At 40.3% G+C, this 21,565-nt stretch overlaps 1 protein-coding gene and 1 long non-coding RNA gene across 4 annotated transcripts in view; one reads left to right on the forward strand and one right to left on the reverse strand.

Annotated features, from left to right (window-relative positions):
* LOC123646129 overlaps positions 1-18,179 on the reverse strand; it is a 37,571-nt gene extending 19,392 nt beyond the window's left edge. The window contains exons 1-3 of one of the 2 annotated variants that reach the window (XR_006737805.1): positions 18,139-18,179; positions 5,137-5,322; positions 1,290-1,452 (exon numbers count right to left, since the gene is read on the reverse strand). This is a non-coding gene — a long non-coding RNA (uncharacterized LOC123646129). The remainder of the gene's footprint in view (positions 1-1,289; positions 1,453-5,136; positions 5,323-18,138) is intronic. The other variant, XR_006737806.1, reaches the window with a different exon arrangement.
* Positions 18,180-20,267: 2,088 nt separating this feature from the next.
* GNE (glucosamine (UDP-N-acetyl)-2-epimerase/N-acetylmannosamine kinase) overlaps positions 20,268-21,565 on the forward strand; it is a 37,605-nt gene continuing 36,307 nt past the window's right edge. The window contains exon 1 of one of the 2 annotated variants that reach the window (XM_045562810.1): positions 20,268-20,434. The gene's annotated coding sequence lies outside the window, so the exon portion shown is untranslated. The remainder of the gene's footprint in view (positions 20,435-21,565) is intronic. The other variant, XM_045562809.1, reaches the window with a different exon arrangement.

Consider the following 21,565-nt stretch of genomic DNA (forward strand, 5'->3'; position numbering starts at 1 on the left):
ACGTATAGGATATATATATATGTGTGTGTGTGTACACATTTTTTAAGGAATTGGCTCATGCAATTGTGGAGGCTTGGTGAATCCAAAATCTGAGAGGAGGCTGTTGGCTGGAGACTCAGGAAAGAATTGCTGTTCAAGTCCAAAGGCAGCAAGACTGGAGACCCAGGAAGAGCAGATATTGCAGATGAAGTCCAAAGGCAGTCTGCTGATGGAATTCCCTATTGCTTGACAGAAGTTTTGATCTATTCAGGCCTTCAACTGACTGGATGAGGCCCACCCACACTATGGAGGGCAATCTGCTTTACTCAGAGTCTACCAGTATGCATGTGGAGCTCATCCAGAACATCCTCATAAAAACATCCAGAACAATGTTTGACCAAATATCCTGGTACCATAGTCCAGCCAATTTGACACATAAAATTAACCATCATAGCCACCAAAATCCTTGGAACCTGGGAGTGTTACCTGAAGACAAGGAGATTATCCTGGGTTATCCAGGTAGGCCCTAAGTCCAATGACAAGTGTCCTTATAAGAGGAACACAAAGGAGAGACACACAGAAGAGGAGAAGGCCATGTGAAAACAGAACAAACTGGAATGATATGGCCACAAACCAAGTAAGCCTAGGAATGCCTGCAGCCACCAGTAGCCTGAAGAGCCAAAGAAGCATTCACCCCTACAGATTCCAGAGGGAATGTGATCCTGCTGCTGCTTTAATTTTCGACCTCCAGCTTCCAGAACTGTGGGGGAATACATTTTTGTTGTTTAAAGCCACCATTTGCAGTAATTTTTTATGGCACCTGCAGGAAGCTAATACAACTGGGAGATGGCAAGAGGCTCATCTACCTCACTTCTCTACTGTGGTGGCTGGTCCACACCTTGCACTCGCACATAAACACAAGCAGGAGGCGAAAGGTGGTCGCCTCAGGACCCTTTACCTCTAGTCTCCTCCCACCTCCTGTCAAGGTCCCACTCTGCCCAAACAGCTCAGTTCTGCTTCCCCACGCTAGTCAGCATCTCCTGCCTGCACAGCACCCCAGTCCTGTCTGCCTCACTCTGCAGACTGCACAGCACCAAAGATGCAGTCCTGATTCTCTCTTTCAGGCCTAGAAGGAAGGCCTTAATCCTTCTGCTCAGCCCTGGACCCACTTGCTGCCACTGTCTCTCAAGTCGGCACACATTTGTTATAAGTCTACTAGGAGTCAGGCACTCTTCAAAGTACCAAGGACACCTAGAAGTCCCTGCCTTCCAGAAGTTCACTGTCTGCTCAGTAATTTCCCAGCCTCTTACCTCTTTGAAAGCACGGCCTGTGGTCACTGATTTCCAGCAATCTGCTTGGTGCCTGCTCCTCCTCCATCTCACAGGGTGCCAGGATAGCGCTGTGTAGGATATTAGAACCAAAATCTGACTGCAGAGCCTCTTTCAAATGTGAAGTTTCATTTTTTGGTCTTTGCTGTGGAAAAAAACGTATGGCAAATTAAAATAAGGCATGGGGTGAATTTGACACATGGAGTTACAAATCGTTTCCATCAAAGCCATAGACCTAAGGTCTAGTCTTATTTGTATAAGTGATAAAGAACAATGATGCTATATTTTCCAATCTAGAGTAGTTTACATAAACATTAATTCAGTTACTAGAAAATTGTGAGGTTGGGTCTGATTTCAAATCCTACATCTTTTAAAAAAATTATACTGTAAAATCCACTTCAATAATCAGGAAATTTATCAGTATAAATTTGTATTTATTTATCAACTTATTATACTCTTTGAGTATAACACAGGCATGCCTCATTTTATTGCAATTTACTTTATTGTACTTTGCAGATACTGTACTTTTTACAGATTGAAGGTTTGTTGCAACCCATGTCAAGCAAGTCTATTGGTGCCATTTTTCCAACAGCATGTGCTCGCTACATGTCTCTATATGTGACATTTTGGTGATTCTTGCAATATTTCCAGCTTTTTCATTATTAGTATATCTGTTACAGAGATCTGTAATCAGTGATTTTTGTTTTACCATTGTATAATAATTGTTTTGAGGTGCTACAAACCACGTCCATGTAAGATGGCAAACTTAATTGATAAATGCTACGTGTGTTCTGCCTGCTCCACTTACCAGCCATCCCCCCTCTCTTCCCCTGTCCTTGGGTATCCTTATTCCCTGAAACACAATATTGAAATTAGGCCAATTAATAACACTACAATGGCCTCTAAATGTTCAACTCAAAGGAGTTGTCACATCTCTCACTTTAAATCAAAAGCTAGAAATGATTAAGCTTAGTGAAGAAGGCATGTTGAAAGCTGAGATATGCCAAAAGCTAGGCCTCTTTCACCAAACTGTTAGCCACATTGTGAATCCAAAGAAAAGTTCTTGAAGGAAATGAAAAGTGCTACTTCAGTGAACACATGAATGACAAGAAAGTGAAACAGCTTTATTGTTGATATGAGTGATCTGGATAGAAGATCAAACCAGCTACAAGATTCCCTTAAACTTGAGGTCCCCAACCCTTGGGCTGCAGACCAGTACTGTCCGTGGCCTGTTAGGAACTGGGCTGCACAGCAGGAGGTGAGCGGCAGGTGAGTGAGTGAAGCTTCACCTGTATTTACAGCCACTCCCCATCCAGACATCACTGCCTGAGCTCTGCCTCCTGTCAGATCAGTGGCAGCATTAGATTCTCATAGGAGCTCGAACCCTACTGTAAACTGTGCATGCGAGGGATCTAGGTTGTGTGCTCCCTATGAGAATCTAATGCCTGATGATCTGAGGTGGAGCTGAGGCGGTGATGCTAGCACTTGGGAGCAGCTGCAGATACAGATTATAATTAGCAGAGAGGTTTGACTGTACAATAAATGTAATGTACTTTGAATCATCCTGATACCATCCCCCTATCCCCTGCCTCCCCAGTCTGTGGAAAAATTGTCTTCTATGAAACCAGTCCCTGGTGCCAAAAAGGCTGGGGACCACTGCCTTAAACCAAAGCTTAATCCAGAGCAAGGCCCTAACTCTCTTTGATTCTATGAAGGCTGAAAGAGGTAAGAAAGCTGCAGAAGAAAAATTTGAAAAAAGCAGAGGCTGGTTCATGAGGTTTAAGGAAAGAAGATATCTCCATCACATAAAAGTGCAAGGTGAAGCAGCAAGTGCTAATGTAGAAGCTGCATCAAGTTACCTAGAAGATCTAGCTAAGATCATTGATGAAGGTGGCTACACTAAACAATAGATTTTCAATGTAGACAAAACAGCCTTCTATTGGAAGAGGATGCCATCTAGGACTCTCATAGCTAGAGAGGAGAAGTCAATTCCTGGCTTCAAAGCATAAACTGACTCTCTTGTTAGGGGCCAGTGCAGCTGGTGACTTTAAGTTGAAGCCAATGCTCATTTGCCATTTCAAAAATTCAAGGGCCCTGAGGTAGTAAGTATGCTAAGTCTACTCTGCCTGTGTTCTATACATGGAACAACAAAGCTTGGGTGACAGCACATCTGTTTACAGTATGGTTTACTGAAAATTTTAAAACCACTATTGAGACCTACTGCTCAGAAAGATTTCTTTCAAGACATTACTGCTTACTGACAATGTACCTGGCCACCCAAGAGCTCTGATGGAGGTGTACAAGGAGATGAATGTTGTTTCCATGCCTGCTAATGCAACATCCATTCTGTAGCCCATGGATGGAAAAAGACTTTTGAGTCTTATTATTTAAGAAATACATTTTGTGAGGCTGTAGCTTCCCTAGGGAGTGATTCTGTTGATGGATCTGGGAGAAATAAATTGAAAACTTCTGGAAAGAATTCACCATTATAGATGCCATTAAGAATATTTATGGGCTGGGCACAGTGGCTCACGCCTGTAATCCCAGCACTTTGGGAGGTCAAGGCAGGAGGATCACGTGAAGCCAGCCTAGGCAACATATCAAGACCCTGTCTCTAAAAAAAATAAGAAATGTTTGTTCATATTGCCACCATTGCAGCACCCAGGGATAAAAAAAAGCTGTGAGTTTGAAGAGAAGTTTTCACCTTCTCCAAAGATCTCTTTGCTCTTAATCTCAAGAAAAAGTGGAATCTAAAGTAGTCCGTTTAAGGTGGATCATGCAATATGGCTGAAAATTGGGCTTGCCCAGGCCAAGGCTTGTTACAATTCTGTCATTCTGTAAAGTTCAGCCTTAAACAGACCAGGGCTTTGCCCCATTAAAAGCTGTATCTTCTGCTTTATCTAAAGCTAAACATATTTCTCTTGTTCCAGCCAGTGACCATATCCAACCACCTCATCCTAGAAAAAAATTGATTGTAAGCATCCTCAAAATGCATTTCCTTTCATTTTAAAATGTTTATTTACTGATTCACAAAGTAATAATGCTCATTGTAAAATATGCAAAATGCAAAACATAAAAATAAGCATGAAAAAATCAGTCACCCATCTACAATAAGGTAATAATTGCTAATATCTTAATACACTTCCTTTAAGTTCTTCATGTATTTTTTCCTCCACATACTCACAACTTGATATGCAATTTTGTGCCTTGCCTTCTGATTCACATGGTTTCATATTTATCCATGAGTTCTCTCATTGCAAATGTTATCTTGAATAACTGCATAGTAATTTATAGATACATCAAAATTTACCTAACTCTTCCTCAAAGTATGGCATGTAGGTTGAGAAGCTTGTCACTCTTGACGCAAGCCATCTGAGGAGAGTGACAGGATGGTGTGATTGAAACAGCAGTGACATTGCAATCAAATTCTAGATGTGAGACCTGGGTCAGCCACTTGTTCCTGCTTGTGTGACTTTGGGCAAACTACTTAATTTATCTGAACCTAAGTTCCTTTCCCCATGTATAAAATAGAGCCAGTAATGTCTGCTTCACTGGGTTGTTCTAAATCAGGAGTTGTCAGACTACAGCTCAGGGGCCAATTCCAGCCCACTACCCATTTTTGTAAATAAAGTCTCAATGGAACATAGCCATCTTCATTCATTTATACATTGAGTATGGCTACTTTAGCACTACAAGGGCAGAGTGGAATAGCTGTGACAGAGACATGGCCTGCAAAGCCTAAAACACCAGGCCCTATATAGAAAAAGTTAGATGACGCCTATTCTAAATAATGGACTGGAAGGTAACTAAGTAGACAGAAGAAGCTTACCCAAATGTGAGAGATTATTCATAGTAGAGCTCTCAGACCACAGCAGGCACTCATTAAATATTTGTTCAAAGGAAGTATAACCAGATAGAGAATTTTATTCACCAGAATTCCTGCATTCTTTAGGCTAGATCAGATTTGGGGAGAAACATAAGAAGGAGGTGATTCAGAAAAGCAGGAGGGAGAACCCTGTGGAGAGAGGGAGAAAAGGAAATTTTAACATCTGGGAAACTGTGGAGACAAGGAGAACTGTGTGAAGAGGTTTCAAAGCTTTCTGGGTAATGTTCTGAATAAAATTCCTGTGCAGTCCAATTAAAGTAATCCACAGTAAAGATCAACATTATTCTTTAAGACTTTCAGAATAAGACCAGTGTTTACTTATTTCAACTCAGGGTAGGGATTGGATCACAAGGAGTATAGCTTTCAAATAGATTATCAAATGAATGGGATAAAGTCACTCTGCCCAGTATATACACAGAAGCTATGTAACTGTCATTCTCCATGTCCTCCTGTCATTCATTTATCATGTAGGCTAGGAACATCATTGTATTGTTTTCCTCAAAAAATCTTTCATTTAACAAGCTCCATCATCAGTTTTCTTTTTTTATAATAATAGCTTTATTGTGCTACAATTCACATAACATACAATTCACCCATTTAGAGTGTATGATTCAATAGTTTTTAGTATGTTCGTAGTGTTGTGCAACCACCACCACAATTAATTTTAGAACATTTTCATCACCACAAAAAGAAACCCTGTACCCATTTGTAATCACTTCCTTTGCCCCACAAATCTTCCAGCCCTAGTCAACCACTAATCTATCTTTGGTCTCTCTAGATTTGCCTATTATGCACAAAATCATATATGTGGTCTTTTGTGACTGGCTTCTTTCACTTAGCATAATGTTTTCAAGGTTCATTCGTATTGTAGCATTTATCAGTACTTCACTCCTTTTTATTGCTGAATAATATTCTCTTGTACGAATAATACAGCACATTTTATTTATTTATTCATCAGTTGATGAAAGTTTGTGTTGTTTCCACTTTTTGTTGATGTGAATAATGCTGCTATGAACATTTGTATACAAATTTTTGTGTGTAGGAATATATATTTTCATTTCTCTGGAATATATACCTACAAGTAGAATTGCTGAGTCATGTGATAATTCTTTTCCTGAATCCACTCCAGCATTGGGCATTTTAACTTAATTTTTTACTTTGCTAGTTTCAGAGGCAAAAATATTTGCATTTTCTCAAATAGTAAAAAGATAGGACTTTTGATGAGAGGTGCTCATTGATAATGTATTTCTTTCTTTGTGAGTTCCCTAGTCCTACTCTACCCCTTTTTCTTCTTTAGAGACAGCATCTCACTCTGTTGCCTGGGCTAGAGTGCAGTGGTATCACCACAGCTCATTGCAGCCACAAACTCCTGGGCTCAAGAAATCCTCCTGTCTCAGCCTCCCAAGTAGCTAGAACTATAGGCATGCAGCACTATGCCTGGATAGTGCATATGGTGCCCAGGCTGGTCTGGAACTCCTGGCCCCAAGAGATCCTCCTGCCTTGGGCTCCCAAAGTGCTGGGATTACAGGCGTGAGCCACTGTGCTCGGCCTACTCTGTCCCTTTTTCTATTGGAAGGCTCATTTTTTCCCTGCTGATTTGTAAGTTCTCAAGTGAGGTCCCAGAGGCAGTCTGTGGGCATTACATTAAATATTGAATATTTTTATTGGGGGGAGGGCATGTCTGTGAAGATTAACCAAAAGGAAGTGAGAAAGCATAAATATTATCCATGAGACCCACTACTTTCTCTGCCTGAAAAAGAGAATCATACGTTGGCCCACTTAGAAGTACTCTCTCCCGCCCTCTCCAAAGAGGGTCCAGCTGGGCTTTAGTGGTGGAGACTAAAAAAGGAGGGAAGGGATAAGAGGACTTTTTTTTTCAGGGTTTTTAGTTAAGAGAGGAAAAAGAGCAGACTGGATGTAAGGAAACAGATGGGAATGAAAGGTAGAGATTTAACAAAAATGTTAAGGGTCATATATACCTTTCATTGTATTTAAGAAGAAATACAAAAAAATTTTGAGTTATTTAAAGATTTCTCTTTATGGCCCAGCTGGTTTCTCTGATTGCAACAATGCTTTAAGTTCAGACTGTGGCTTGCTTCATAATCTGTAAATATATGATGATTAAGAATTTCTGAGCCTGGGGGGGGGATTCTTTCTAGTAAAGCTTTCCTTTAGTGGAATGTAAAGTTGTGTGGCAGATAAGGCTAGGGAGCTCATGTGTTCAAATGACCATTTACCAACGAAATGGAGAGTCATGTTTGACAACAAGCAGATCATCAGATCATCAGTCAGTATCCCTTGCTGCCAATCTGGCTGTGAGAATCCCTGAGTACCAAAAAACCCAAGGTGCATCCTTTATATAACGTAGCATACTTTCTATTCTAATGTAGCTTAGATAAAATGCAACAATATTGATTTTCCTTCAATCTCATGAAGCTAAAGGTTCTAAATATCTTGAGGTCTGTAGCTGTTAAGAAATCTTGAAAAATCCTCTAGTTTAACCTTTTTATTTTACTTCTTCAATCAAAGTAGTATATCAATAAATGTTTTGAATGTACCTATGTGTTAAAATGATGTGAAAAAGACTATTGAAATTTTGACTGTAGTTTTTGTTTTTATCTTTAGAAACTCAGAAAAAAAATTTTTCTGGTGGAAAATAAAATCACTGGGTGGAATGGTATATCAAAACTAGGGAAGTAACACTCAGACGCTGACTGTCCTTCCACTTTCAAGCTACTGTCCAGGAACACAGGAAGAATTCAGAGCCACATTTTTTTTTCTTCCTTTTCAGAGAGGCGGGGCTTTAGATTTAGTCTGGAGCTCAGATGTCTATTGATTACTGCTCCGTGGCAGCTACCCCAAGAGAACAAACAGCTGCTCTGCTCATTATTTCAAACCACACCAGGGTAGAAGCTTGTGCTTCGAGATGGAAACCAAGGTGTATCCTTACAGGGAGTCGGGCTTTCAAGGACCTCATGTAAGTAATTAGGGATCCGACAGAACTTTATTACTGAAATTGCAATGAGAAAAAGAGGAAAATTACAAGGAGGAAGAAGAAATCTTTGCTTTTAAATCTATCACATCCATCATTTTTTTAAATGTCTTTTTTGTTTGTTTGTTTTTTACTGCTAACTCAGGTTAGTCATTCCATGGCTACTATTTGTTTCTCAGTTGATGTGCTTTTAAAACTCATGGTCTCTCTGTCTTTCCAAACTGAATGCTGAAAATGACCTCTTCCTCCAGATTCCTGACACTTTCATCAGATAAAGTGGGTTTGCTTTTACTTTTTGAGTTCTTTACCTCATAAATAGTTTACTTCCAAAAGATGCAATGTTTGCTGCAACTATGTTAATTTTTTCCTTTGCTTTTGAAACACAGCATTTATAGCTGCCTAATTTGTACTTCTTCCCTCCATTTTATTTAACTATTGACTGACAACATTGGCGGGGGTGGGGGGTGTCCATTTATTCTGAGTTAATTAGTATCTAAGTCAAATAAAAAAGAAATTACCATGTTTATCAATAGATAAATGTGTCATATAGTGTGCTATACTAATGTAGTTTATTTAACCTAAATTTTTATTGAGGCATATGGAAATGCAGATGTTTTAGGAAATCATTATCACACTTCAACTGGATGATTAAAAAATATATATACATATATATTCAAGTAAAAGATCACCTATAATTAAGGAATAGCTTATAGAAACTTTTCAGTCAGATGATGTCTTTCCTGTAATTATTTTCAACACAATTTACACTAATGCAGTAACAGACCTAACTTCAATTTGCCTTCTTCAATAAGAATTTATTATTTTTTATATTTAAGTGGCACTGACACTTAAATTTAAATCCAGGGTCATACTTTCTGAGCTTCTAGCTGGAGCTTATAAGTTTTTTTCCTCATGTATTTAATGAAATCTAAGAAATGGTTGTTTCTAGTTACAAAGGTAATAGTTGCTCTAACTCATCTCTCCACCCATTTTTCGTATCACTGACTTTTTTAAAAATGCAGTTTGAAATTACCATTTCATCCACCTGCCTAATATTGGTGGTTTCTATGACCACATCAACTCTGAAATACTATATGTGGCCTTTAAGTTATTTTCTACGGTACTCTCCCACTTAATAATTCTAATCATATTTTCCAGTATTTCTCAAAAAACTTTTCTCCTGTCAGGCTGGTCTCCCCTGTATGCTATTCTCATTCCCATTTTACATGGTGTCCCAAAAGCTGCCATACATAGGGGAAATGGGAAATTGTATATTTTGTAAATAAATGTACATTTAGCTACGGTTTCCCATTTTCCCTATGTATGACAACTTTTGGTACCCCCTGTATTATCTTCAATCACATCATGTTCTCTTCCAGGAAAATACTCTTTTGAAATGTAAAATTGATAGGATTTCAGGGCATACTGAATGTGAAAAATAACGGAGAAGGAGAAATCAAGGTCTCCCGGGTTACTGGGTAGATGATAATACCATTCACTGAGAATGAGAATGGCAGAGAAAGCCCAGGCTTATGAGAAAGAGGAAAACTTAATTTTGGATGAGTTGATTTGAAGGGCCTGTGGAACACATCCAAATAAAGGTGTCCTATAAGCAGCTGGGTATTTGGGTTTGGACTGAGAAGACTAGGCTAGAGATTCAGATCCATGAATAATTTTAAATGATTGTTTGTTAAGCCATGCAAGTAGATGAGACCATGCTGGGTATATTCTAAAATGAGATATAAGGAAAGCTAGATACAGAATCCTAGGAAATATTAACTTTTATGTAGGGGTTTGAGGAAATATCACAGCCAGAGAGGTTGGAGGTAGGCAGGATATCAGATATCTTGGGAGCCCACTGTGTAGAATATCTCAAGAATGAGGCAGTGACCAACAGTGAAAAAAGGGGATTAAGAGAAGCTGGAGGAGGCCAGGCGCGGTGGCTCACACCTGTAATCCTAGCCCTCTGGGAGGCTGAGGCGGGTGGATCACTCGAGGTCAGGAGTTTGAGACCAGCCTGAGTGAGACCCCGTCTCCACTAAAAATAGAAAGAAATTATCTGGACAACTAAAAATATATATAGAAAAAAATTAGCTGGGCATGGTGGCGCATGCCTGTAGTCCCAGCTACTCGAGAGGCTGAGGCAGTAGGATTGCTTGAGCCCAGGAGTTTGAGGTTGCTGTGAGCTAGGCTGACACCACAGCACTCACTCTAGCCCGGGCAACAAAGTGAGACTCTGTCTCAAAAAAAAAAAAAAAAAAAAGAGAAGCTGGAGGGCAGAAAAGATTAGGTGCATGGGCAGCTGGAAAAAGTGAGTTGGAAAAGAGGGAACATTCCAGGAAAGCACCAGTGAATATTTAACATAAAGTGCAACAGACTGAAGTTTCCATAGAACTTTACACCCTATAAATTAAATTTAATAATGTCTAAGTTTAATTGTCTAACACTTAGATAACTGCTATATGAAAAATACTACAAAAGAGTTATGAATTGGCCAAGAGTAAAAGTATAACAAACTGGGAGCCAGGGACAGAAAAATCTGGTGAAACAGGTAGGGCAAGAAATGTAGTTGGGTGCTTTGGGCTAAGAGTGAGCAATGTATTTCAAAACAGATGTAAAGTTTATGGAGTGAATTATGCCTATCACAAATCTGTTTCTCCAGTCCATATCTTTCTCCAGATCCTCAATCTCATGAAAACGTCCTGTGGGTGCTACTAATTCAACGTTTCCAAAATTAGAGCTCATTATCTTCTCACCTGCTCTAACCCATCTCTAAATCTGCTTCTCTTCTATTTCAGATAACAGCATTACCTGTCACCCAGTTGTCTGAAGCAAAACCCTCTCATTTCTGTCATCAAGTTCTGTCCATTCTTTCTCCACATGCTTTCGATTCTATATTCTCATTCTTAATTCCCATTGCTACTGCTTTAATTCAGATCCTGAAATATTATTCCTAACTGGTATCCCTTTTTCTAATCCTTCCTCTTCTTCCCAATCCATCTTCCATAATTCTAGTTATGCAAATCTGATCATGTTATTTCCCTGATTAAAAACTCTCCCAATTACAGTGGGGAGAAAGTCTGATCTCCTTAGCATGACATCATGCAAGGCCCTTGCTGACCTGGCTTTTACTCCACATCTTAGCTGCATCTCCAATTACTTTCTGCCTCCATTTCTTATAACATCACCAAATTTCTCCTTCCTCGTCACTTCACCAAGCTATTTAAAACACAATTTTTTTTTTATAGAGATGAGGTCTTGCTATGTTGCCCAGGCTGGTCTCAAACTCCTGGCCTCAAGTGATCCTCTTGCCTTGGACTCCCAAACTGCTGGGATTACAGGCACCACCATGCCCAGCCACCATTCTCTTTTATGTTTGATTCATTATAAAGACTGAACAACAGTACTGCACTACTAAGATCATAAGCCTAGATATTGGAGGGTGGTCGACTGGGGAAGATGGATACAAGTGACTTGGCCTAGCCATAGAAAAAAGAATAGGAATGGCAATGAATCTTTGGTAAGTGATGTGATCTTCCTTTGACTCAATGCTTATTGATTGTGTTTCTTAAATAAGGTATGATTCAAAGAACTATCAGGGAGACAAGCATACCTAACAGGGCTAATTTCAAGGAATTTATAATCTAATTAAAGAAACAGGTCATATATAGGGAGGTGACTAATGTGACTGATTTTCTTGGGTTCCTTATAATACATCAGATGCATAATTTTATGGTCACAAATATATACAGTTAAAGACACCAGGTAATTAATAATAGGTAAGAAATGGGTAGTTAAGACAAGTGCTACAGGAATTCAGAAGAGAAAGATTATTTTGGGAGAGTTCAGAGTAGGTTTCACAGCCTGAGTAGGCTGGAGTATGTATCCAAGGATTTATCTACATAGAAGTCAAAATGGAAGGCTTGAGAGTGAATGAAATTCTAAAAGATAGAGTATGTAGAGGACTAGGAGCAGAAGCTAATCATAAGAGATTGCTCATGATTTGAAAGGTAGAATTAGATTTATTCCAGAGTAGGAGTGTGAAAGACATGAGAAGAGAGGGGTTGGGGCCTTCTGTTCATGCTCAGGCTTTATAGATGTTAATTATGTATATTTGGGTGTGTCTTAAGTATCCATGTAGGTGTTAAGAAGCCCACCTAAATACTCCAAAGGAATGGCCATGTGGGACCCCAGCTTCATTCTTAGCTGCATGCTGACCACAAATAGTGGCCACAAAATGTGGCTATTATTTCTTAGCTTCAGTGGTATTGGACCAGTACCTTGGTTGTTTGCTTAGTCTATGCTGGGAAATCATGAAATTTCCCCAAAAGGCTTTTTGTTGGTACAGAGTGCTGTTGATCTTAGCTAGTTCCTTTAAAGTCCAAAAGAACACACTTCCCATATAACTTTTTTTTTTTTTGAGACGAAGTCTTACTCTGTTGCCCAAGCTAGAGCGCCGTGGCGTCAGCCTAGCTCACAGCAACTTCAAACTCCTGGGCTCACACAATCCTACTGGCTCAGCCTCCCAAATAGCTGGGACTATAGGCATGCGCTACCATGCCCAGCTAATTTTTTCTATATATATTTTTAGTTGTCCATATAATTTCTTTCTATTTTTAGTAGAGATGGGGATCTTGCTCTTGCTAAGGCTGGTCTCGAACTCCTGAGCTCAAATGATCCACCCACCTCAGCCTCCCAGAGTGCTAGGATTACAAGCGTGAGCCACCACGCCCGGCCCCATATAACTTTTAATAAGCAGTTATTTTAGAACATAATTGTGTTGATCCAACTTTTTACAACAAAGTTAAAGGCAAACTAGTTTTTAACACTTTTCTAGTTCTTCTAGAATAGCTGTGCCAAGTAAACTTTCTGAACTTCTATTAGTCAGGAATGACTAAGCACTCTTGGGCTTGCCTCATTTCCCTGGCAGCCAGATAAGAAATAAAATAATTTATTGGTTTAAAATATGATACTTTCATAGTCCATAAAGAAAAGTACATTTTATTTTATTTTATTTATTTATTTTGAGACAGAGTCTCACTCTGTTGCCCGGGCTAGAGTGAGTGCCGTGGCGTCCCCTTAGCTCACAGCAACCTCAAACTCCTGGGCTCAAGTGATCCTTCCTCCCAAGTAGCTGGGACTACAGGCATGTGCCACCATGCCTGGCTAATTTTTTCTATATATTTTTTAGTTGTCCAGCTAATTTTCTTTCTATTTTTAGTAGAGACGGGGTCTTGCTCTTGCTCAGGCTGGTCTCAAACTCCTGAGCTCAAACGATCCGCCTGCCTGGGCCTCCCAGAGTTCTAGGGAAAAATACATTTTAAAATCCTAATAAAGGGTGATATTTCACAAAAACAAACGCAAAGTCATTATATTTATTTGTACCTCTCTTCTACAATTGGAAAAGCTAGCATAGGGATAGTTTATTGCTATATGTGCTCTAAAAACTGACTGGCTGGCATGATGAACTGATTAGTAATTTGGGGGCTATGAATAGTGATTAAATGGTCCTGAAATATGAATTTTACAAAGGATTCTCTTCCAGTTATAAGTATCTTAATCAGTACATTTGTAAGCATACCTCTCAATTTCATGCTCTTACAATCCTAAAGTTGACCCATACACTTCAGGATGTTACTCAATTATTTTCAGCCCATATAATCTTAATCCTTACATACTTTTCCTAGGGGAAAAGAACTGCTTTCCCTATGTAGTGTAGCCTCATAAGGCTACTTGGTGCAACAAGAGCAATTCTTTTTCTGGGGAGGGTATAAACAATCTGGCTTACGCAGTGATATCTGATTTGAACAGCGGTGCAACCTCAGGTAACTTTGCCTTTTGTACTTTGGTCTTTTTGTCTATAAAATGAGGGTTATAGAATCTTAATGTTAATCATAACAACATGTTGTTATGTGTACTGAGTGAATATAGATAAACTATTTACCTATACATGGGTGGAATTTACAGAGAGGCAGAGTACTTTATAATAATTAAATCACCAAATAAAAGAACAAGACAAGTCCCTGTTATAAGAAATGTTCCCAAAGTGGCCAAATGAGCATCTGTCAGGGATGCTGTTGAAAGGTTTTTCCCTTTGACAAGAAGGTTGGATTTGATGATCTCTTAAGGCCTGGGGTCACTGATAGTCTAATAATGCCCTTCATGCTTGAAGTTATATTTCTGCTTATGCAGTAGTCTATAGAAAAATCTAATTTTTGTTATACATACCCATAAATACTTTTTTGCAGCTTATAGAGTCCTCAGGCTAAAGTCAGATGAAGCCAAATCAAACAAAACTTAACTCATGGGGAAGATTTTTGGCATGTTAATTCACACTGTTAAATAGCAATCCAGCATTACAAATCCAGAAATGTAATATTATTTACCCATAGAAAAGTGATCTCAAAAAGCCAAGAGAACATGCTTCCTAAGACTCTTTGCTGCAACCTGATCTCAAGAAAACATAGGAGAAAATACTAAAAAGGAAGTCATTTCATTTAAGGTTAAATGATTCCATGAACACAGAACTACCTGACTATATATGGAAATATAAAATTTTCAATACTGGTCAAACAAACACAAAACTTAGAAGTGGCTTAGTAAGTATGCACAAATTCTCAAAATGTATTACCTATTGTTAAAAGTATTTATACTTATAGTTACATTATTCCTAGCTATAATGTTAAGCATTAAGTATTTTAAAAACACACTATAGTATAACTTACAAACAAAAAGTCACATATATTAAGTGTATATCTGAATTTTTAGAAATTAAACATTCTGGGTGTAAGCAGCACCCAGATTTTAAAAACTGAACATTAAACATTATTTTTGAAGTTAATTTTCTTAACTTTCAAGAGAAAAAATTAATGTTCTACTCTGGGTATTTGGTGGTATGGCATGTAACATTAAAAGCAATATGCCGGCTGGGCGCGGTGGCTCACACCTGTAGTCCCATCTATGCAGGAGGGTGAGGCAGGAGGATTGCTTGAGCCCAGGAGTTTGAGGTTGCTCTGAACTAGGCTGACGCCATGGCACTCGAGCCCAGGCAACAGAGACTCTGTCTCAATAAAATAAATAAATAAATAAACAAACAAAAGCAATGTGCCTATCTTGACTTTCAAGTGACTTTCGATACCACTTGTGGTAAGCAGAATAATAGCTCCCCAACGATATCCATGTCTTTTTTTCTTCACCTCCTTCCACCCCCGATATCCACATCTTAATCCCTGGAACCTGTGAATATGTTACCTTACATAGCAAGAGGGAATTTGTAGATGTGGTTAAGGATTTTGAGCTGGGAAAATTATTCTGGTCTATTGGGTGGACCCAAGGTAATCACAAGGGTCTTTTGAAGTGAGAGAGAGAGGCAGGAGAGTCAGAGATGTGACAATGGAAGCAGAGGGCAGAGGGGCCACAAGTGAAGGAAGGTGGGCATCCTCTAGAATAGCATTGGGAAACCTTTTCATGTTGGAAGTCCGCATTAATTTAGATGTAACCAAATAATGTCACATTCAAGAAACTTCAATTAGACATACTTAAAAATGTACATTATTTTGTAAAAATCTAACTACTATGTACTTAATTTCAAAAATGAAAACTATTTGTTAATTTTAACATTAACTAACCTTTTAATGACTTTGTTGTGTCTGCTTTTTGTTGGAAAGCATTTGAATATTTGGTTGCAGCATGGAGGTCCACAGTTTCAGTTGATCCTCTAGATGGGTTTCAGTCATTTGTGACCTTAAGGGCAGCTTGATTTGGGTTAGGCAGGAGAATGTAGATTCACAGCAATAAGTGGTTGAAAAGCAAGAAAGCATTTTCCAGGTATGTTGCCAAAGGCGTAGGTATTCTACTGCATTTTTCCATATTTCAATTGGATCTTTCTCAGCATTAATGACTTTAAAATGTCATCTACTGAGAGCTCAATCCATTCCATCTGTAGTTCTTTAGGTCCCCTGGTGGTATCAACTAGGTGAGGCTGAAATGCTAATTTGAGTGTGATGTCATGATTCTCAAAGTTGGTGAAACTTTCATTGTATTCTCTAATTAATAGGTCTATAACACAGCTGCATATTCTTTAAATGATTTACATATATCATCCTGCTCATCAATGACCTTTGCTAACTGGGGAAAATTTTCATCTGAAATTTCCTTTTGAAGAAGTATTTTAAAAAAGATAGCTTTTTTCAAAATGTTTGGAATTTTTTACACATATCATATATAGACTTAGTTTTACCTTGCAAAGAAATATTCAAGTCATTTTGATTTGACATGGTATCACACAGAAACGCCGCATTCCTATAGAAATCTTCTTTCAATAATTCACATTGCTGATTTTGTTCTTCATAAAATTTAATTTTCGGCTCTCACAGAGATAAAATGTTGGCTAACACCCGTCCCTGTGATAGCCAACACACTTTATAGAATGATACAGCAGGCCAGGCATGGTGGCTCATGTCTGTAATCCTAGCACTCTGGGAGGCCAAAGTGGGAGGATTGCTTGAGATCAGGAGTTCAAGACCAGTCTGAGCAAGAGAGAGACCCTGTCTCTACTAAAAATAGAAAGAAATTAGCTGGACAACTAAAAATAGAAAAAAAATTAGTTGGGCGTGATGGTGTGCCCCTGTAGTCCCAGCTACTCGGGAGGCTGAGGCAGGAGGATTGCTTAAGCCTAGGAGTTTGAGGTTGCTGTGAGCTAGGCTGATGCCATGGCACTCTAGCCCGGGCAACAGAGTGAGACGCTGTCTCAAAAAAAAGAATGATACAGCAAATCCACACTGAATACCTCATCATTCAACTTTAGCATGTTATGAAACTGAAAATTCCAGGTTGCATTTGCAGGAATATAGTTAACAATACTTATAACTTGTTGCAAAGTGTCACTTAAAATCATAGTTTTAGCTCAGAGATTTTGTTGATGCAAGATACAATGAAAATAAATGAGAGCATCTGGCTAGAGTGCAGTGGCCTCATCATAGCTAGTGAGCAACTCCTGGGCTCAGGTGATCCTCCTGCCTCAGCCTCCCGAGTAGCTGGGACTACAGATGTGTGCCACTACTCCCAGTTAATTTTTTCTATTTTTAGTAGACATGAGGGTCTTGCTCTTGCTCAGGTCGGTCTTGAACTCCTGACCTCAAGTGATCCTCCTGCCTCGGCCTCCCAGAGTCCTAGGATTACAGGCATGAGCCACCGTGCCCAGCCTGCTAATACTTTTTTTTTTAATCTGTGCAATAAACTTTTCATATTTTCTTGTCATAGAAGATGCACCACCTGTACATACACTCACTAAATTTACCAAATTCAGTCCAACTTCACATTTATCTTGAAAGCTGTTGAAGATATCTATTCCCCATGTTCTGTTCACAAGAGTGCCCAAAGCGAGTAATTCTTCACAGTAAAGAAAATCTTCTGTTATGACCCGAATGAAGTATAAAACCTGTGCCACATCAGTAGTGTCAGTTGATTCATCCAAAGCGATTGAATAATATACATTTTCCTTTTAAAGTATTGCATGAAGTTGTTCTGTTAAGTTGAAGGCTAATTCATGCTGCTGATCAGTTACGGTTCTCCTTAAAAGAGGCAGTTGTTTCTACTTTGAAATGTTATCGGGGGTCTAAGCATCCTACAACTTGGATAATGCATTCTTTCATAATTTCTACATCACTGAATGGCTCCCCTTTTTTCCCAAGATATAAGCTACTTTATAAGTTGCTTCAGTAGCATTATTGCCAGACCTTATTGCTGCTTATTGCGTCTGGCTCTGCTCATACTGCTTTGAAAGAACTGTCTTTGCTTTTGCTTTTCATCTTTTAATTTCTGCAATACAATGTTTCATGCCTCTTCCTCTAATTTAAAATATTTGAGATTCTTATGAGTGTTATAATGCTGATGAGCATTGAGTTTCTTTAATGTTGATATGGCAGTATCACAAAACAAGCAAATCATCTTACCTTTAACAGAAACAAGATAATACTGCAATTCCCAATCCTCATTAAAAAGTCTATTTTCTTCCTTCAGCGTTCTCTTGGCCTTCTTTGACATGATGGGCTGTTAAGCAGACAGAATTAAAAAATACCGTCAAGCTGTGCAACTATTCATAAATTCCACTTCAAACAGAAACACAGTGCACCATTGTCAAAAGCTGGTAACAGACTGGCCTACTCAACCCGCATCAACTCTCGCCAACCAATCTCATGGGGTAGTGGTGCCAGTCAGGTGGGGGAAGTTAGAACTAAATCATGAGTGTAGCAGCTGTCAATTTAGCACTCATGGCTTACTAATGTTCTAATTGTGCCAGTAAATCTGGGAGGATTTTTTCATTTGAAACTTGTTTTATTCTTTGGTATTTGAAATACGTTCATTGAAAAAATAAAAATATAAAAGATGAAGAAAATGTATTAATAAAAATAAAAGGATTTGTTCTGTAAAATTTGGGTTCAGTCAAAAGGCCACATTTAGGACCTAGAAAGCCACATGTGGCCTTAAGGCTGCAGGTTCCCCACCCCTGTTCTAGAAGGAAGGCAACACTATTAACACCTTGATTTTAGTCCCTTGAAACCCATTCTGGATTCCTAACATCCAGAACTGTAAGATAATAAATTCGTGTCATTCTAAGACACTGATTTTCTGGTAATTTGTTACAGCAGCAATATGGAACTAAAACACTGTTTATAGTCTGGTCAGTCTGTGTCAGATTTATGTATCTCATTGCCTATTTAATAACTTCTTGTCTCTATCTCATAGGCATCTCAATCATATCATGTCCTGAATTAAAAGTTTACTTTTTTCTTCACAAACCTGGTCACTCCGCTAGCCCTTCTCTTCTTAGTAAATGGCAGAAACCTGGAAGTCATTTTTGATTTCTTCCTTTTCTCTTTAATCCCTTTATAGCTAATCCATAATTAAGTTTCATCAATTTTACTTTCAAAATATATCTCATATCCATCCAATTCAGTTAAGTTTCACTGCCACCATTCTTGATTCCCATCCAATCCATTCTCCACACAGCAGCCAAAGCGAAATTTGATGGCACTTCCTTGCAGAAACCCCTTAATGTCTGTCCCTTTGTGGCTGATGTGACCCTTTCGTGGCTCCAAGCTAGCTGCACAGGAACTAACAGTTCACACGTATTCTGCAAATTAGGCCTTCATTATTAATTGAAATACATCACAAACTGCAAAAAATTTGATGACATTTGAAATTTGCTGTATAGCAAGAAATCTCAATGAGCTGTTAGATTGTTTAAATAGTTTCACCTGTGGTAAATTTAATGGCTGTAAAAATTTCTAACTGTTTTCTACCACCAACTCAGTCAACGTTTCCTCTCAGTGGTGACTCAGGAATTTGAAAAGATCATTGAAATGTCTTCAAGCCTGATGCGGTGGTGGGGCGCCTGTAATCCCAGCTACTCAGGAGACTGAGGCTGGAGAATGGCTTGAGTTTGAGGCCAGCCTGGGGCAACATAGCAAGACCTCCTCTCTAAAAAAAAAAAAAAAAAGTCTTCCTCAGGAATTTTGCAAACTCTTTCCTGACAGTTTTCCTACCGCTGCCACGTTTCTACCGGGACGTCCCTGGGCCTTGAGACTGGCAGGAGTTCTCCGCAGCAGAAGTCAACGCTGTGCTGATTACAAAGATCAGTCAGCATGTGCCTTGTCTTGGTCAGCATTCAACACTCCACCAGAGTGGAGACATGGCAAGGAGTGGCAGGGCGGCTCTGGGCTGGACGGGCTACACGACAGTATCATTTCAGTCCTCGTCTCCGAAATGTCTGAGGGAGAGGAAGGCCAAAGCAACTAACCCGTGGGAGGCCTTGGGTTTCAGTGCGCCGGTCGCCGGCGGAGGAGAACGCCTCGCGGCGGGAACGGAGGCTGGCGGGAGAGCTCCGCCGTAGCCCTAAGCGCCGCCAGGATAACCCACGACGCTTGCCTCTTCCGCACCGGCCTCCTCTTCTAAAAACCGTTGCAAAGGGGGCGGGTCGTGTCTGGGGAGCAGCCAATCACAGGAGTCTTCTCAGGGGACGTAAGGGCGCGTTCGCCGATTCGGCGCTCCGGGTGGGTGTGGCGCGGCGTGCGAGTAGCGAGGCCAGGGTCGAGCGACGAGTCATCGGCCCACGCACCTGAGTTGCGGAACCCGAGGGGCGGGCCTGCGCCCCGCTTGCTTTCCGGCGCTCGGCTGGGCTCTCGCCCCAGGAACGCGGCGAGAGCGGTGGCGGCAGCGGGGCGGGAGCGAGCCTCAGACCACCGTCCGGTGAGGGCTGCGCGTCAGCGGTAGACTCGGGGAGAGCATCCTGCCTGTCCCCGGGGCCTCTCCCTCCAGCCTCCTACCCCCAGGCCTCAGCTCCTCCGCCGCCGGCAGCTTCCCACCCGCCGCGCCCCCAGGCCCGCATCCGACCTGGGCCTCGCCCTGTGTCCCGCGGGCCTACACGAGAGGGCCCTTGTTTGGCTCTGCCTTGTGGCCCGCGGAGCAGACGGGCTCGGTGTGGGCCCGGATGAGTAGGGGCGAGAGGCGTAGAGGGAGGCCTAGCTTGACTCCATCCCCTTGGGAAGTGCTGTCCAGGCCAGCAAGGAAAGATAGTGTCCCGTTGAGGAGGTGTGCGAGAGCTGCTTGGCAGACAGGGTGTAAAAGACTGGGCTAAAAAATGATCTTGAAGGTACCCGCCCTACTCTAAGTTTACGTTCTGAGTCTAGGCTTCCTTGAAAGTTTGATAAGCGTTCCTTTTTTTCCCCAACCCTGAGCACGCTTGTGGAATTGTTATAACACAAGGAAATGTTCTTTGCTCCTCTGATAGGAGGGGTGGGGTACAGTTTAGCAGTATAGATAACTGGTTAATCCAACTATAGGAGCTGTGGAAGGAGAAACCAGACTGAATTACAGCTCAGGAATAGGGTTCTGAGTTTCAGACCGCTTTACAGTCCTTTCTTTCTTATTCCTGTGAGTCTCATCCTCACTGCACTGAAGGAAGGGTGATTTATCATGTTCTCTTCAAGGAAGGTTAGCTCCCGTGGATGTTTATGGAATGAACAGACACGAGGCAAACACTGGGTGTGGGACACAGTATCCTGAGTGCTGAAATCATTCAGATCTAGGTTTGATTTTTGCTTCTGTCAATTACTAACTATTTAACTGTGATTTGGGGCAAAAAATTATTTTCTCTGTGCCCCCATCTGTAAAAGGTGGCTAATAAGAGGGCTGTGAGGATGAAATGAGTAAATGCTTGTAAAGCTGTTAGTCGGTATTTGGCGTTTCGGAAATGCTTAGCAAAAGCTTACTGTTAACTGTTGTCTCCTCTGCAGCGACTACTTGAACCAAGTGTTCATTATTTTAAATTGATTACCTTAAAAAATTCTCTTCACAAAGAATTCTTTTTCCACAGTCGAG

Source organism: Lemur catta, chromosome 10 (genome assembly GCF_020740605.2).
Source record: "Lemur catta isolate mLemCat1 chromosome 10, mLemCat1.pri, whole genome shotgun sequence".
In the NCBI taxonomy this organism is placed as follows: Eukaryota; Metazoa; Chordata; class Mammalia; order Primates; family Lemuridae; genus Lemur; species Lemur catta.